The sequence below is a fragment of the Aethalodelphis obliquidens genome, unplaced genomic scaffold (genome assembly GCF_003676395.1).
Source record: "Aethalodelphis obliquidens isolate GAN/ISIS:26980383/991018 unplaced genomic scaffold, ASM367639v1 scaffold42, whole genome shotgun sequence".
In the NCBI taxonomy this organism is placed as follows: domain Eukaryota; kingdom Metazoa; phylum Chordata; class Mammalia; order Artiodactyla; family Delphinidae; genus Aethalodelphis; species Aethalodelphis obliquidens.
The window spans coordinates 14,900,405-14,917,773 of NW_020837986.1; the positions used below are offsets into that span (position 1 = coordinate 14,900,405).

The window sequence follows — 17,369 nt, forward strand, 5'->3', positions numbered from 1 at the left end:
AATTGAGTTTTTAATTGAGATATAGTTGACATCTAACATTATATTAGTTTAAGGTGTACAACACAATTATTTGACATTTGTATATTGAGAACTTTTAAGATTCACTCTCAGCAACTTTCAAATATTCAGTAGAGTATTATTAACCATAGTCACCATGCTGTACATTACATCCCCATGACTTACTTATTTTATAACTGGAAGTTAGGGCATTTTGACCTCCTTCACCTATTTTGTCTCCTGCCCCCACAGGTTCTGGCAACCACCAATCTGTTCTCTGTATCTGTGAGCTTGTTTGTTTTAGATTACATATTGTGAGATCATACAATATTTGTCCTTCTCTGTCCAACTTATCTCACTCAGCATAATGTCCTTAAGATCCATCCATATTGTCACACATGGCAAGGTTTCATTCTTTCTTATGGCTGAAAGGTATTCCAATGTACATATACACTGCATTTTCTTTATGCATTCATCTGTCAATGGACGCTTAAGACGTTTCCATATTTTGCCTATTGTAAATAATGCTGCAGTGAACACGGGGTGCATACATCTTTTTGAGTTAGTGTTGTCATTTTCTTCAGATAAATACCCAGAAGTGGAATTGCTGGATCATATGGCATATCTATTTTTAATTTTTTGAAGAAGATCAATACTGATTTTCATAGAGGTTGCACCAATTGACATTCCCACCAACAGAACACAAAGGTTCCCTTTTTTCCACATCCTCTTCAACATTTGTTACTTTTTGTCTTTTTTATAATAGCCATTCTAACAGGTGTGAGATGATATTTCATTGTGGATTTGACTTGAATTTCCCTGATGGCTAGTGATGTTGAGCACATTTTCATGTGCCTATTGGCTGTCTGTATGTCTTCTTTGGAAAAATGTCTATTCAGATCTTCTGCCCATTTTTAAATTGGGTTGTTCGTTTTTTTGATGTTGAGTTGTATGAATTCTTTATATATTTTGGATATTAACCCCTTATAAGATATATGATTTGCAAATATTTTCTCCCATTTAGTAGGTTGTCTTTTAATTTTGTTGATAGTTTCCTTTGCTGTGCAGAAGCTTTTTAGTTTGATATAGTCCCACTTGTTTATTTTTGCTTTTGTCGCCTTTGCTTTCTGGTGTCAGTTTCAAAAAAAAAATCATCACCCAAACTGCTGTCAGGAAGCTTATAGCCTGTTTCTTCTAGGAGTTTTATGAGTTCAGGTCTTACATTAAAGTCTTTAATCCATTTTCAGTTAATTTTTGTGTATGGTGTATTATAGTGGTTAGTTTCATTCTTTTGCCTGTGACTGCCAGTTTTCCCAAAACCATTAATAAAGAGACCATCCTTTTCTCATTGTATGTTCTTGGCCTCTTTGTTGTAAATTAATTGATCATATATTTGTGGTTTATTTCTGGGCTGTCTATTCTGTTTCATTGTTCTATATGTATTTATGCCAATATGATGTTGTTTTGATTACTATAGCTTTGTTAATATAGTTTGAAATGAGGAGTGTGATGCTTCCAGCTTTGTTCTTCTTTCTCAAGATTGTTTAGGCTGTTCGAGGTTTTTGTGGTTCCATACAAATTTTAGGATTGCTTGTTCTATTTCTGTGAAAATTACCATTGGAATTTTGATGGGAATTGAATTGAATCTATAGATTGCTTTGGGTAGTGTGGACATCTCATACTGGTTTTAATTTGCATTTCTGCTTAGTGATTTTAAGCATCTTTTCATATGCTTGTTGGCCATTTGTATTTCTTCTTTTCGAGAATTGTTTATTCAAGTCTTTTGCCCATTTTTGATCAAGTTATTTTTGTTGTAGTTGTTGAGTTGTAGAATTTTCTAGATATTAACCCCTTAGCTGATATATGATTTGCAAATATTTTCTCCCTTTCTGTAGGTTGCCTTTTCACCTTGTTGATTGTTTTCTTTGATGCATAGAAATATTAAAGTTTGATGTAGTCCCATTTGTCAATTTTCATGTTTGCTGCCTTGGTTTTGGGGTCATATCCAAAAAATCATTGCCAAACTTAATGTCATGAAAATTTCCCCTATATTTTCCTCTAGAATTTTTACACCTTTAAGACTTACATTTAGATCTTTAATCCATTTTGGGGGGTTAATTTTTGTATATGATTGTAAGGTAAGGGTCCAACTTCATTCTTTTGCATGTAGGTATCCAGTTTCCCCAACACCATTTACAAAATCTATTATTATTTCCCCACTGAGTGATCTTGGCATGCTTGTTGAAAATAATTTGGCTATATATGGAAGGGTTTATTTTTGGGGTCTCTATTCTATTCTACTGTTATATATCTACATCTATATCTATCTATATCTATATTTATGCCAGTACCACACTGTCTTGAATATTACTGCTTTGTTGTATGTTTTGATATCAGGAAGTGTGAGGTCTCCAATTTTATTATTCATTTTCAAGATTGTTTTGGCTATCAGGATCCCTTGAGATTCCATGTGAATTTTAGGATATTTTTCTATTTCTGCAAAAAAGGTCTTTGGAATGTTGATAGGAATTGCATTGAATCTGTAGATTGCCTTGGGTACTATGAATATTTCAACAATATTAAGTCTTTCAATCATGAACATGGAATGTCTTTCCATTTATTTATATCTTGTTTGATTTCTTTTAGCAAAGTGTTATAGTTTTCACTGAATGGGTCTTTTACCTCCCTGGTTAAGTTTATTCGTAAGCATTTTATTCTTTTTGATGCTATAGTAAATGGGATTATTTTCTTTATTTCCTTTTTGGATTGGTCATTGTTAGTTTATAGAGGCACAACTGATTATCATATGTTGATTTTTTATCCTGAGACTTTGCTGAACTCATTTATTAGTTATAAAGTTTGTGTGTGTGTAATCTTTTTAAATTAATTAATTTTTGGCTGTGTTGGGTCTTTGTTTCTGTGCGAGGGCTTTCTCTAGTTGTGGCAAGCGGGGGCCACTCTTCATCACAGTTCGCGGGCCTCTCACTATTGTGGCCTCTCTTGTTGCGGAGCACAGGCTCCAGACGCACAGGGTCAGTAGTTGTGACTCACGGGCCTAGTTGCTCCATGGCATGTGGGATCTTCCCAGATCAGGGCTCAGACCCGTGTCCCCTCCATTGGCAGGCAGATTCTCAACCACTGCACCATGAGGGAGGCCCGTGTGTGTAATCTTTAGTGCTTTCTGCGTATGATTGCATTTCATCTGAAAATAGAGATAATTTTACTTCTCTCCAACTTGGATGCCTTTTATTTCTTTTCTTGTCTAATTGATCTAGTACTATGTTGAATAGTAGTGGCAAGAGTTGTTATCTTTGTTCCTGACCTTAGAGGAAAAGTTTTCAGTCTTTCACCATTGAGTATGATGTTAGCTGTCAGCTTTTCCTGTAAGGCTTTTATTATGTTGAGGTAATCTCCCTCTATTCCTAGTTTGTTGAGTGTGTTTATCATGAAAGGGTGTTGAATTTTGTAAGATGCTTTTTCTGTCTCAATTAAGATAATCATGTGGTTTTTGTTCTTCATTTTGTTATTATGGTGTGTTACATCGATTGGTTTTTATATGTTGAACCATCCTTGCATTCCATTTATAAATCTCACTTGTTCATGGTATATAATCATTTTCATGTGCATTGAATTTGATTTGCTAGTATTTGTTGAAGATTTTTGCATGACCATTCATCAGGGATAGTGGTCTGTAGTTTTCTTTTCTTGAGTCTTTGTCTGTTTTAATATCAGAGTAATGCTGAAGTTTGAAGTATTTCTTCCTCTTCAATTTTTGGAAACCCTGGGGAGGATTGGTATTCATTCTTCTCTAAATTTTTCATAGAATTCCCCAGTGATGCCATCTGGTTATGGGATTTTCTTTTTTGGAAGGTTTTTGATTACTGCTTCATTCTCCTCACTTATTATAGGGAAATTCAGATTTTTATTTCTTCATGATTCAGTCTTGTTATGCTGTATGTTTCTAGAAATTTATCTATTTCTTGTAGGTCATCCAATTCACTGACATATAATTGCTATACTAGTCTCTTTTTAATTTCCATGACATTTATTGTAGTGTTCTTCTTTCATTTCTAATTATGGTTATTTAAGTATTTTATCTTTTTTCTTAGGTGGTCTAGTATTGGTATGTTGATTTTGATGATCTTTAGAAAGATTAATTCTTGGTTTTATTGATTTTTTCCATTGTTTTCTATTGCATTTATCTCTGCTCTAATTTTTTTTTTCCTTTGGTACGCGGGCCTCTCACTGTTGTGGCCTCTCCCATTGCGGAGCACAGGCTCTGGATGCGCAGGCTCAGCGGCCATGGCTCATGGGCCCAGCCGCTCCGCGGCATGTGGGATCTTCCCGGACCGGGACATGAACCCGTGTCCCATGCATCGGCAGGCGGACTCTCAACCACTGCGCCACCAGGGAAGCCCTCTGCTCTAATTTTTACTATTTCTTTCTTCTCCTAATTTTAGGTTGAGTTTGTTCTTCTTTTATAGTTCCTTTAGGCATAAAGTTAGGTTGTTGATTTGAAATATTTCTTCTTTTTTAATGCAAATGTTTACAACAATAAACTTGCCTCTTAGTACTGATCCCATAAGATTTGGTATGTTGTGTTTTCATTTTCGTTTGTCTCCAGATATTTTAAAATTCTTCTTTGATCCATTGCTTGCTTAAGAATGAATTATTTAATTTCCGCACATTTGTGGATTTTCCTGTTTTCTTCTGCTATTGATTTCTAGTTTATTGCATTGTGATCAGAGAAGATATTTGTATGAATTAAATCTTCTTAAATTTGTTAAACTTGTTTTGTGGCCTAACTTGTGATCTAACTTAGGGAAGGTTTCATGTGTGCTGGAGAAGATTGTGTATTCTACCATTGGGTGGAGTGCTCTGAATATGTCTGTTAGGTTCAATTGATCCTTTGTTCTTTTGTCTGATTATTCTATCCATAAATGAAAGTGGGGTTTTGAAGTCTCATATTATTACTATGTTTCTGTCTATTTCTCTCTTCAGTTCTTCAATGTTTACCTCATATATATGGGAGTTCAAATGTTAGATGCATATGGATATACAACTGTTATATCTTCTTGGTGAATTAATATCCTTTTAGCATCATATAATGTCCTTCTTTGTTGCTTGTGGCATTTTTTTGGTTATAAAATCTATTCTGTCTGATATGAGTATGGCCATCCCTACTCTATTTAGGCTCCTATGTATGTGGAATATCTTTTCTCTAACTTTCTCTTTTAATCTGTGTAGATCTTTAGATCTAAAGTGAAGCTCTTGGGACTTCCCTGGTAGTCCAGTTGTTGGGGCTCCACGCTCCCAATGCAGGGGGCCTGGATTGGATCCCTGGTCAGGGAGCTGGATCCCACATGCTGCAACTAAAAGATCCTGCATGTTGCAACTAAAAGGATCCTGCATGCTGCAGCTAAAGATCCCACATGCTACAATGAAGGTCTTGTGCATGACAGTGAAGATCCTGCACACTGTGGCTCAGCCAAATTAAAAAAATAAAAAGTGAAGATCTTGTAGATGGAATATAGTTGAATCCTTTTTTTTTTTAAATATATCTGGTCAATCTATGTCTTTTAATTAAGGTGTTTAATCCATTTACATTTATAGTTTTTACTGATATGTAGTTACTACTACTGCCATTAAAATTTTTTTCCTGTATGTCTCATAGCTTTGTTGACCATCCATTCTTCCCTTGCTGCTTTATTTGTGTTTTGTTGATTTGTTTCATTATGTACTTTGATTTTCTTCTCATTTACCTTTGTGTATATTATATATTTTTTATGGTTACCATTGTAACTATATAACATGTCTTGAAGTTGACCTATATTTTAAACCAATAACAACTTACCTTTAATTACATATAAAAATGTTACTTCTTTACCTCTCTGTCCCCTGTTTTATGTTATTGATGGCACAAATTACCTCTTTTTGTATTGTGCATTTATTAATACAGATTTATGATTATTTTAATCTTCTTGTTTAAAAATTCCATGCCACTTTTACACACCTACATGGCAATACTACAAGATTCTGTATTTCTCTATACATTTACCTTTATCAGGGAGTTATATTGCTCTTCATTGTACTTTTGCTTCAACTTGAAGTATTTTTTTCAGCATTTTCTTGTAGAACAAGTCTACTGTTGATGAACAACATCAGCTTTTGTTTATCTTTGAAACTCTTAATTTATCTTTCTTTTTGAAGTATAATTTGGCTCAGTATAATATTCTTTTTTAAAATTTTAATAACAAATTGTATTTAATTCAATATATCCAAAATATTATCACCTCAACTTGTAATAAATATGATTATTAATAAGACATGTTACATTTTTTACTCTTATGATATTTTTGAAATCTGGTGTGTATTTTACACTTACATCTCAATTTATTTTTTTATTTTTAAATTAATTTTTATTAGAGTATAGTTGATTTAAAATGTTGTGTTAATTGCTGCTGTACAGCAAAGTGAATCCACTATATGTATACATATATACCCTCTTTTTTTGGATTTCCTTCCCATTTAGGTCACCACAGAGCACTGAGTAGAGTTCCCTGTGTTATACAGCAGGTTCTCATTAGTTATCTATTTCATACATAGTGTATATATGTCAATCCCATTCTCCCAATTCATCCCATCCCCCCTCCCCTCTCTGGTATCCATACATCTGTTCTCTACATCTGTATCTCTATTTCTGCTTTGCAAATAAGTTTATCCATATCATTTTTCTACATTCCACATATAAGCAATATTATGCAATATTTGCTTTTCTCTTTCTGACTTACTTCACTCTGTATGACAGTCTCTAGGTCTATCCATGTCTCTGCAAATTGCACAGTTTCATTCCAGTTTATGGCTGAGTAATATTCCACTGTATATATGTACCACATCTTCTTTATCCATTCTTCTGTTGATGGACATTTAAGTTGCTTCCATGTCCTGGCTATTGTAAATAGTGCTGCAGTGAACATTGGGGTGCATGTATCTTTTTGAATTATGGTTTTCTCTGGGTATATGTCCAGGAGTCGGATTGTGGGGTCATATGGTATAGTATATAGTATAGTATATAGAATACATATAGTATAGTATTCTTGATTGAAAGTTTTTTTCAGCTCTTTGAACATATCATTCTCCTCACTTCTAGCCTACAAAGTTTCTGCTGAGAAAATCACTGATAGTCTAACAGGAACACATTGCTTTTTCTCTTGCTGCTTTCTAGATTCTATATTTTTCTGTGATATTTGACAGTTTGATTATGGTGTGTCTCAGTGTGTGTCTCTTTGGATGTATCCTGACTAGAGTTCTCTGCGATTCTTGAATTTGTATGTCCATTTACTTCCTCAGATTTGGGAAGTTTTTGGCCATTATTTCTTGAAATAGGCTGTCTGCCCCATTCTCACATTCTTCTTCTTCTCAGACTCCCATACGTGTATGTTGTTCCACTTGATGTTGTCCCATAAGTTTTTTAGAATCTCTTCACTTTTAATTCTTTTTTCTTTTTGCTCCTCTGACTTGGTAATGTAGAAACTATTGTATTCAAGTTCACTGATTCTTTCTTCTGCCTGGAAAGTCAGCTGTTGATTGACTAAGTGAAAGTTTCAATTCAGTTATTGTATTCTTCAGTTCCAGAATTTATTCTTTTCTTTTTCTGATTTTTTTATTGGAGTATAATTGCTTTAAAATTTTGTGTTCGTTTCTGCTGTACAATGAAGTGAATCAGCTATATATATACCTATATCACCTCCCTCTTGGACCTCCCTCCAACCCCCCATCCCATCCCTCCATCTAGGTTGTCACAGAGCACTGAGCTGTGCTCCCTGTGCTATACAGCAGGTTCCCACTATATCTATTTTACACATGGTAGTGTACTTGTGTCAAATCTAATCTCCCAATTTGTCCCACCTTCCCCTTCCCCACCGTGTCCACATGTCCTTTCTCTATCTCTATGTTTCTATTCCTGCCCTGCAAATAGGTTCATCTGTACCATTATTCTAGATTCCACATATATGCATTAATAAACGATATTTGTTTTTCTCTTTCTGGCTTACTTCACTCTGTATGACAGACTCTAGGTCCATCCACATCTCTACAAATGACCCAATTTCGTTCATTTTTAAATGCAGCACATGGGCTTTATCTAGTCGTGGTGAGCAGGAGTTACTCTTTGTTGTGGTGTGCAGGCTTCTCATTGCAGTGACTTCTTTTGTTGTGGAGCATGGCCTCTAGGCACCCGGGCTTCAGTAGTTGTGGCACACGAGCCCAGTAGTTGCGGCTCATGGGCTCTAGAGTTCAGGCTCAGTAGTTGTGGTGCATGGGTTCAGTTGCCCCACAGCGTGTGGGATCTTCCTGGACCAGGGCTTGAACCCGTGTCCCCTACATTGTCAGGCGGATTCTTAACCACTGCACCACCAGGGAAGCCCTCATTCCTTTTTACAGCTGAGTAATATTCCATTGTATATATGTACCACATCTTCTTTATCCATTTATCTGTCGTTGGACGTTTAGGTTGTTTCCATGTCCCGGCTATTGTAAACAGTGCTGCAATTAACATTGGGGTACATGTGTTCTTTTGAATTATGGTTTTCTCAGGGTATATACCCAGTAGTGGGATTGCTGGGTCATATGGTAGTTCTATTTTTAGCTTTCTAAGGAACCTCCATACTGTTCTCCATAGTGACTGTATCAATTTACATTGCCACCAACAGTGCAAAAGTGTTCCCTTTTCTCCACACCCTCTCCAACATTTATTGTTTGTAGAATTTTTGATGATGACCATTCTGACTGGTGTGAGGTGATACCTCATTGTGGTTTTGATTTGCATTTCTCTAATAATTAGTGATGTTGAGCATCTTTTCATGTGCCTCTTGGCCATCTGTATGTCTTCTTTGGTGAAATGCCTATTTAGTTCTTCCACCCATTTTGTAATAGGGCTTTTTTTTTTTTTTTTATATTGAGCTCCATGAGCTGTCTGTATATTTTGGAGATTAATCCTTTGTCTGTTGCCCCGTTTGCAAATATTTTCTCCCATTCTGAGGCTTGTCTTCTTGTCTTACTTATGGTTTCCTTTGCTGTGCAAAAGCTTTGAAGTTTCATTAGGTCCCATTCATTTACTTTTGTTTTTATTTTCATTACTCCTGGAGGTGGATCAAAAAAGGTTTTGCTGTGATTTATGTCACAGATTTATGTCTGCCTATGTTTTCCTCTAAGAATTTTATAGTGTCCAGCCTTACATTCAGGCATTTAATACATTTGGAGTTTATTTTTTTGTGTATGGTATTAGGTAGTATTCTAATTTCATTCTTATTTATTTATTTATTATTGGCTGCATTGGGTCTTTGTTGCTGTGCATGGGCTTCCTCTAGTTGTGGCAAGTGGGGGCTACTCGTCATTGCAGTGTGTGGGCTTCTCATTGTGGTGGCTTCTCTTGTTGTGGAGCATGGGCTCTAGGTGTGCAGGCTTCAGTAGTTGTGGCACACAGGCTCAGTAGTTGTGGCACATGGGCTTAGTTGATCCGCAGCATGTGGGATCTTACTGGACCAGTGCTCGATCCCGTGTCCCCTGCATTGCCAAGCGGGTTCTTAACCCCTGTGCCACCAGGGAAGCCCCTAATTTCATTCTTTTACATGTAGCTGTCCAGTTTTCCAAACACTACTTATTGAAGAGGCTGTCTTTTCTCCGTTGTATGTTCTTGCCTCCTTTTTCATAAGTTAGGTGACCATATGTGCATGGATTTATCTCTGGGCTTTCTAACCTGTTCCATTGATCTATATTTCTGTTTTTGTGCCAGTACCATACTGTCTTGATTACTGTAGCTTTGTAGTATAGTCTGAAGTCAGGGAGTCTGATTCCTCCAGCTCTGTTTTTCTGTCTCAAGACTGCTTTTTCTATTCAATGTCTTTTGTGTTTCCATACAAATTGTAAAATTTTTTGTTCTAGTTCTGTGAAGAATGCTATTGGTAGTTTGATAGGGATTGCGTTGAATCTGTAGATTGCTTTGGGTAGTATAGTCATTTTCACAATATTGATTCTTCCAATCCAAGAACATGGTATATTTTTCCATCTGTTTATGTCATCTTTGATTTCTTTCATCAGTGTTTTATAGTTTTCTGAATACAAGTCTTTTGCCTCCTTAGGTAGGTTTATTCCTAGGTATTTTATTCTTTTTGTTGTGATGGTAAATGGGATTGTTTCCTTAATTTCTCTTTCTGATTTTTCATTGTTTGTGTTTAGGAATGCAAGAGATTTCTGTGCATTAATTTTGTATCCTGCAACCTTACCAGGTTCATTGATTAGTTCTAGTAGTTTTCTGGTGGCATCTTTAGGATTTTCTATGTATAATATCATGTCATCTGCAAACAGTGATAGTTTTCCTTTTCTTTTCCAGTTTGGATTCCTTTTATTTTTTTTCCTTCTCTGATTGTCATGGTTAGGACTTTCTAAACTATGTTGAATAAGAGTGCTGATAGGGGACATCCTTGTCTTGTTCTTGATTTTAATCCAAATGCTTTCAGTTTTTCACCATTGAGAGTGATGTTTGCTGTGGGTTTGTCATATATAGTCTTTATTATGTTGAGGTAAGTTCCCTCTATGCTCACTTTCTGGAGAGTTTTTATCATAAATGGGTGTTTTGGGTTTGTTTTTGTGGGTCTTTTTCTTCTGTTTCCCGCCTGGAGTAGTTCCTTTAGCACTTGTTGTAAAGTTCGTTTGGTGATGCTGAATTCTCTTAGCTTTTGCTTGTCTGTAAAGTTTTTGATTTCTTTGTCAAATCTGAATGATATCCTTGCTGGGTAGAGTAATCTTGATTGTAGGTTTTTCTCTTTCATCACTTTAAGTATATCCTGCCACTCCCTTCTGGCCTGAAGAGTTTCTCTGAGTAATCAGCTGATAACCTTATGGGGATTCCTATTTATGTTATTTTTTGCTTTTCCCTTGCTGCTTTTAATATTTTTCTTTGAATTTAATTTTTGTTAGTTTGATTAATATGTGTCTTGGTGTGTTTCTCCTAGGGTTTATCCTGTATGGGACTCTCTGTACTTCCTGGACTTGGGTGACTATTTCCTTCCCCATGTTAGGGATGTTTCCCACTATAATCTCTTTGAATATTTTCTCAGACCTTTTCTTTTTCTCTTCTTCTTCTGGGACCCCTATAATTCGAATGTTGGTGTGTTTAGTGTTGTCTCAGAAGTGTCTGAGAATGTCTTCAATTCTTTTCATTCTTTTTTGTTTATTCTGCTCCTCAGCCGTTATTTCCACCATCCTGTCTTCCAGCTCACTTATTCATTCTTCTACTTTAGTTATTCTGTTATTGATTCCTTCTAATGTATTTTTCACTTCAGTTATTGTGTTGTTCATGTCTGTTTGTTTGTTCTTTATTCTTCTAGATCTTTGTTAAATATTTCTTGTATTTTTTTGATCTGTGCCTCCATTCTATTTCTGGGATTCTGGATCATCTTTACAATCATTAGTCTGAATTCTTTTTCAGGTAGGTTGTCTATTTCTTCATTTATTTGGTCTTGTAGGTTTTTACCTGGCTCCTTCATCTATGACATATTTTTTTGTCATCTCATTTTTTTTTTTGATAGGTGGGATTGTGTTCCTGTCTTACTGGTTGTTTGGCCTGGGGCTTCCAGCACTGGAGTTCATAGGCTGTTGGGTAGAGCTGGGTCTTGGTACCAGGATGAGGACCCCTGGGAGACCTCATTCCGATGAATCTTCCCTGGAGTCTGAGGTTCTCGATAGAGGCGGGGAAAAGTCATTTGTGTAGACTCTCCCTGTCTACCTTTGTCTTGATCTGCAATGTCAGAGACCTCTGGGTTTAGCTCCCCAACACTCCTGTTCTGTCCCTCATCCCACTCACAGGGCCATCCTGGGAGTAGGGTCCACAGTAGCGGCAACCAGGGGCAATGATGTGGGTTGCCTTGATGTGGCCAGCCATGGTACCTGGAATCCCATGTTCTGATAACCAGAAGATTTACCCTGAGAAAAGAGCAAGGGCAGGACAGTGCCTGGGGCCAGAGACTAGACAGGAAAGGATTTCAGCCCTACCCCTCACAGGAGGTGAAGTAAAGGGCTGCTTCTTCCCAGCCTTCCCCCCCTGGAAACTAGGTGAAGGCACATGACAATATCCCACGTCAGAAAATTGCCTTTCTGGGCTTCCCTGGTGGCGCAGTAGTTGAGAGTCCGCCTGCCGATGCAGGGGACACGGGTTCATGCCCTGGTCCGGGAAGATCCCACATGCCGTGGAGCGACTGGGCCCGTGAGCCATGGCGACTGAGCCTCCACATCCGGAGCCTGTGCTCCGCAACGGGAGAGGCCACAGCAGTGAGAGGCCCGCATACCGCAAAAAAAAAAAAAAGAAAATTGCCTTTCTGCCACAAGGGAAATGACAGACGTTGGTGAGCCCTAGATTTGAGCCTAGAACTCTCTCATTGTCAAGCCTTCCTTACTGTCAAGTACTCATCGCTGTCTTCCCAAAAGAATGATTTTCCTAAACATTGTGGTTTCCTAGAAACTTCTAGTCACAGATCATGGGATAAGCTGGAGGAGCTGGCAGGACCAGGGAACTTTCTCTGCAGTCCTAGACTGAGGATTCTCTCTTCTTTTCCTCCCTTTCTGTCTCCTGCCTTCTTTTTACCCTTCCCTGCATTCCTTCTTTCACCTATTCAGCATGAAAGACTGTAGTGTAGTCATTCATTCATTCACTCCACAAGTATTGAGCACCCACTATGTACCAGGTTCTTGGTGCTTAGGAATTACCAGTGGACCAAACAGACAAAACTCGCTGCCTTCTTGGAGTTTACATTTTAGGGTGTAGGGGGAAAGGCAAGCAATACATAATAAATAATAAATAAAGCAGATAAGTAAATGATGGAGTGTGTTAGAAAGTGATAAGTCCTATGAAAAAAGCATAGAGAAAGGAAAAGGAGATGAGGTGAGCCCATGGGAGTCCAGGTAAGGACTTTGTAGTTTTCTCTCAGTGACAAGAGCAGCTATTGCAAGGTTTTGAGCAGAGGAGGGACAGGATCAGACTCTTGTTTAAAAGTGTCCCCTGCTGGCTCTACTGAGAATGGATGAGGCAAGGACAGAAGCAGGGAGACCAGTGAGGCGCTAATTGCAACAATCTAGAAAAGAGGGTGGTGGGTGAATCTAAGCAGTGGAGATGGAGAGACGTGTTTGGATTCTGGATGTGTTTTAAGGTAGAATCAACAAAATTTCTGATAGGAAGTATGCGGGATGAGAGACAAGAGGAGTCAAGGATGCCTCCTAGATCTTTGGTCAAACACCTGGACGAAGGGGGTTCCCAATTACTGAAATGGGGAAGCCTATGGGTGTAGCAGCTTTTAGGGGGATGAGAAGGTCAGTTTTGAAATATTAAATTTGCTTTCTAAGTGGAGCTACTGAGTAGGTAGTTAGTTATAATATTTAAGACAGAGGTCCCAGATGGAAGAATAACTTTAGGAGTTCTTGGGTTATCAATGGTATTTAAGGTCACTGACCTAGACAAGAGGATCAAAGGAGAGTATATGGTCATTAAGAGTGAGGGAGTTTGAACTAGACTGCCTGGGTTCAAATCCCAGTCAGTCACTTACCATTTACGTGAACTAGGGCAAGTAACTGAAACTTTGTGTCCCTCAGCTGTGAAATGAAGATAGTTATTGGCCACACTGCATCTGCTCTTTGTGAAGACAAAGAATTCATACATGTAAAGCATTCAAAACAAAGTCTGGCACACAATAAGCTCCCAGTACATGTTAGCTGGTTATTGGTTTTATAACAGATATGAGTTTTTCCATTACAAAAGAATGTCACTATTTTAAAAAAATATTGGAAATAATTTCAATATTAAAGACAGTCTGCAAGTATAGTACAAAGAACTATTTTTTTCAGAAACATCTGTGAATAAATAGTTGACACTTTGCCTTATCATCCCTAAATATTTGTGTGTATTTCCTACAAATAAGGACATTCTCTTGCATTGTCACAATATCTTCCAAATCAGGAACATTGAAATATTACTATCATCTTATCTTCAGATCCCCTCCTAGTTTTGCCAATTGTCCCAAGATGTCTTTTGGGATCCAGTTTTGGCCAGACCTGCTTCTGCTGCTGTCACGGAGAGCATCTGGGGAGAACTTTGCTGACCACTGAGAAGATGATGAACTCAAGCTATTGGAGTGAGATGAGCAGCAGCAGCTGTGGGACTCAGCAGTCCCCAGAGGTGCTGCAGTGCCAGCCCCAGAATTACCACTCTTACCATCAGTCAAGCCAAGCCCAACAGCCTCCAGAAAAAATGTTGTGTATGAGTGACTGAGGACTTACAATGGGCCCATGAACAAGGTGGTTCAGGAGTTGGACCCCATCAGCTCATGGGAAGTGCTCTCCCCTCTCAAAACTACCTCCCCCTACAAAAGCTTGGTTTGGAGTGACCGTTCCCAGGAACTTCATTCTCCAACTCTGAAAACATCTACTTGTGCCCCAAGCACTCTACGTACAACCCCTAATACTGAACAGGAACTCCATTCTCCAACAGTGAGAGTCACTACGTATCCACAGACCATTTTTAGGTGATATATAGTGCAAAATCCTGAACAGGAACCACTGTCTCCATTCCTAAGAGGAGGTCATTTCTTTCCAGGAGATAATGTTATTTATGAAAAAACCATAAGAAAAGTGGAAAAGCTAAATATGGATCAGGAATGCTATCCTCAGGTTCAGCCATCATCACATTGTCCAACAGCCCCAGATCATCCACTCTCCACACTGTCAACAATCACATTCTAGCCAGCAAATTCAAACCATCACAGGAAGTGATTCAATTTCTACAAACACTGGAATTGAACTGTGTCATGGTGGCTCAAACCAGGCACATGAGCAGGTGATAATTCAGGATGATGGCCATGAAAAATTGACCCCCAAGTATTTTGGAGAGTTGCTTGCTGATCTAAGCTGTAAAAATACAGACCTTATTAGAACATATGCAGAGAACTGGAGGAAGCAAACAGGACTTTGAGTCTACAGATGAGTCAGAAGACATTGAATCAGTGATTCCAAAAGGACTGTAAGAACTTACAAAACAGCAAATTCACTGTATGCTGCAGATGAGGGGTGTGTCTGATAAATCATTATGGCTAGTGCTGTCCACATTCAGCAACATACAGGAGGAGTGAGGACATCTTCACAAGGACTTGACATCACTGGAAAATGACAAGACAAGATTTGAGAAAGACTTGGCATTCAAAGAAACTCAAATAAAAGAGTATGAAGAACTCTTGGCATCAGTGAGAGCAAATAATCACCAGCAGCAGCAAGGACTTCAAGACTCAACCTCAAAATGCCAAGCAAAGTGCCAAGCATTGGAAGAAAACAATCTCTCTCTTCAGCATATGTTATCAGACATAGAATATAGACTAAAAGAACTGGAATACTGTAAGCATAATTTAGAGCAAGAGAAGAAAAATCTTAGAATGCAAGTTTCTGAGACTTGCACAGGCCCAATGCTGCAGGCTAAAATGGCTGAGATTGGCAACCATTACATGGAGATGGTAAAAAACTTAAGAACGGAGAAAGACGGAGAGATCCGCAAACTAAGGACTCAATTAAATCAATACCAAAAAGATGTTTCAAGAAGAGAAGGAAGTTTCAGTGACTTCTAATTCAAGATTCATGATCTGACAAGCTTGCAGGAAGACAAGGATTCCCTTATAAAGTGTCAGTCAGAGGAACTCTCGAAATTGAGACAAGAAATATATTCATCTCATAACCGACCCTTCAGTGGTGGAAGAACAACTATTAACACTAGAAAGTACAGAACACAATATCCAATCCTAGGCCTCCTGAATATATACCACCAGGGAGTGACACACAGACTATTGTGATTGAAAAATGGAAGACAAATGTACTTGTCCATGAATGAATCTCCAACTCAAAGGAATTTTTTTTGTGTCTTCACTAGTACTTTAATTGTTATTTTTCCATAACTAAAGCCAATCAATATTTTGAATCATGCTACTACTTAGCAAGTCTAATGGAATTAATTAGCTATAAAAATGACTTGTTTATCCAGCCATTTACAAGGCCTGACTCCTTTCTTTCACATTTTTGTATTCAGTATAGCAACGCACCAATTATTAAAACTCAATTACAGACACTGTAGGACTTAATCCACTATTTTTCAATAGGGTGTTCCCTAGACACTAAATTAATTTGTTGGGGTAGAGATTTTACAAGTTATTCCATTAGAAGGTTTTCTATGGTATTAGATGTGCAATTTAGCTACAAGAGTAAATACTGTTTGTTTGTCTTTTTTAACAACAACGAAAAGCAATATTATAGAATTTTAAAAACCCAGTTTATTTTTTTAATTTTTATTTTATTTTTACATCTTTATTGGAGTATAATTGCTTTACAATGGTGTGTTAGTTTCTGCTTTATAACAAAGTGAATCAGTTATACATATACATATGTTCCCATATCTCTTCCCTCTTGCACCTCCCTCCCTCTCACCCTCCCTATCCCACCCCTCTAGGTGGTCACAAAGCACCGAGCTGATCTCCCTGTGCTATGCGGCTGCTTCTTACTATCTATTTTACGTTTGGTAGTGGATATATATGTCCATGCCACTTTCTCACATTGTCACAGCTTCCCCTTCCCCTTCCCCATATCCTCAAGTCCATTCTCTAATAGGTCTGTGTCTTTATTCCTGTCTTACCCCTAGGTTCTTCATGACATTTTTTTTTCTTAAATTCCATATATATGTGTTAGCATACAGTATTTGTCTTTCTCTTTCTGACTTACTTCACTCTGTATAACAGACTCTAGGTCCATCCACCTCACTACAAGTAGCTCAATTTCGCTTCTTTTTATGGCTGAGTAATATTGCATTGTATATATGTGCCACATCTCCTTTATCCATTCATCCGATGATGGACACTTAGGTTGTTTCCATCTCCGGGCTATTGTAAATAGAGCTACAATGAACATTTTGGTACGTGACTCTTTTTGAATTATGGTTTTCTCAGGGTATATGCCCAGTAGTGGGATTGCTGGGTCATATGGTAGTTCTATTTGTAGTTTTTTAAGGAACCTCCATACTGTTCCCCATAGTGGCTGTACCAATTCACATTCCTACCAGCAGTGCAAGAGGGTTCCCTTTCCTCCACACCCTCTCCAGCATTTATTGTTTGTAGATCTTTTGATGATGGCCATCTGACTGGTGTGAGATGATATCTCATTGTAGTTTTGATTTGCATTTCTGTAATGATTAATGATGTTGAGCATTCTTTCATGTGTTTGTTGGCACTCTGTATATCTTCTTTGGAGAAATGTCTATTTAGGTCTTCTGCCCATTTTTGGATTGGGTTGTTTGT

At 37.7% G+C, this 17,369-nt stretch overlaps 1 pseudogene; it reads left to right on the forward strand.

The window, feature by feature from the left end:
- Positions 1–13,766: 13,766 nt before the first annotated feature.
- Positions 13,767–16,009, forward strand: LOC113605392 (protein POF1B-like; annotated as a pseudogene).
- Positions 16,010–17,369: the final 1,360 nt, after the last annotated feature.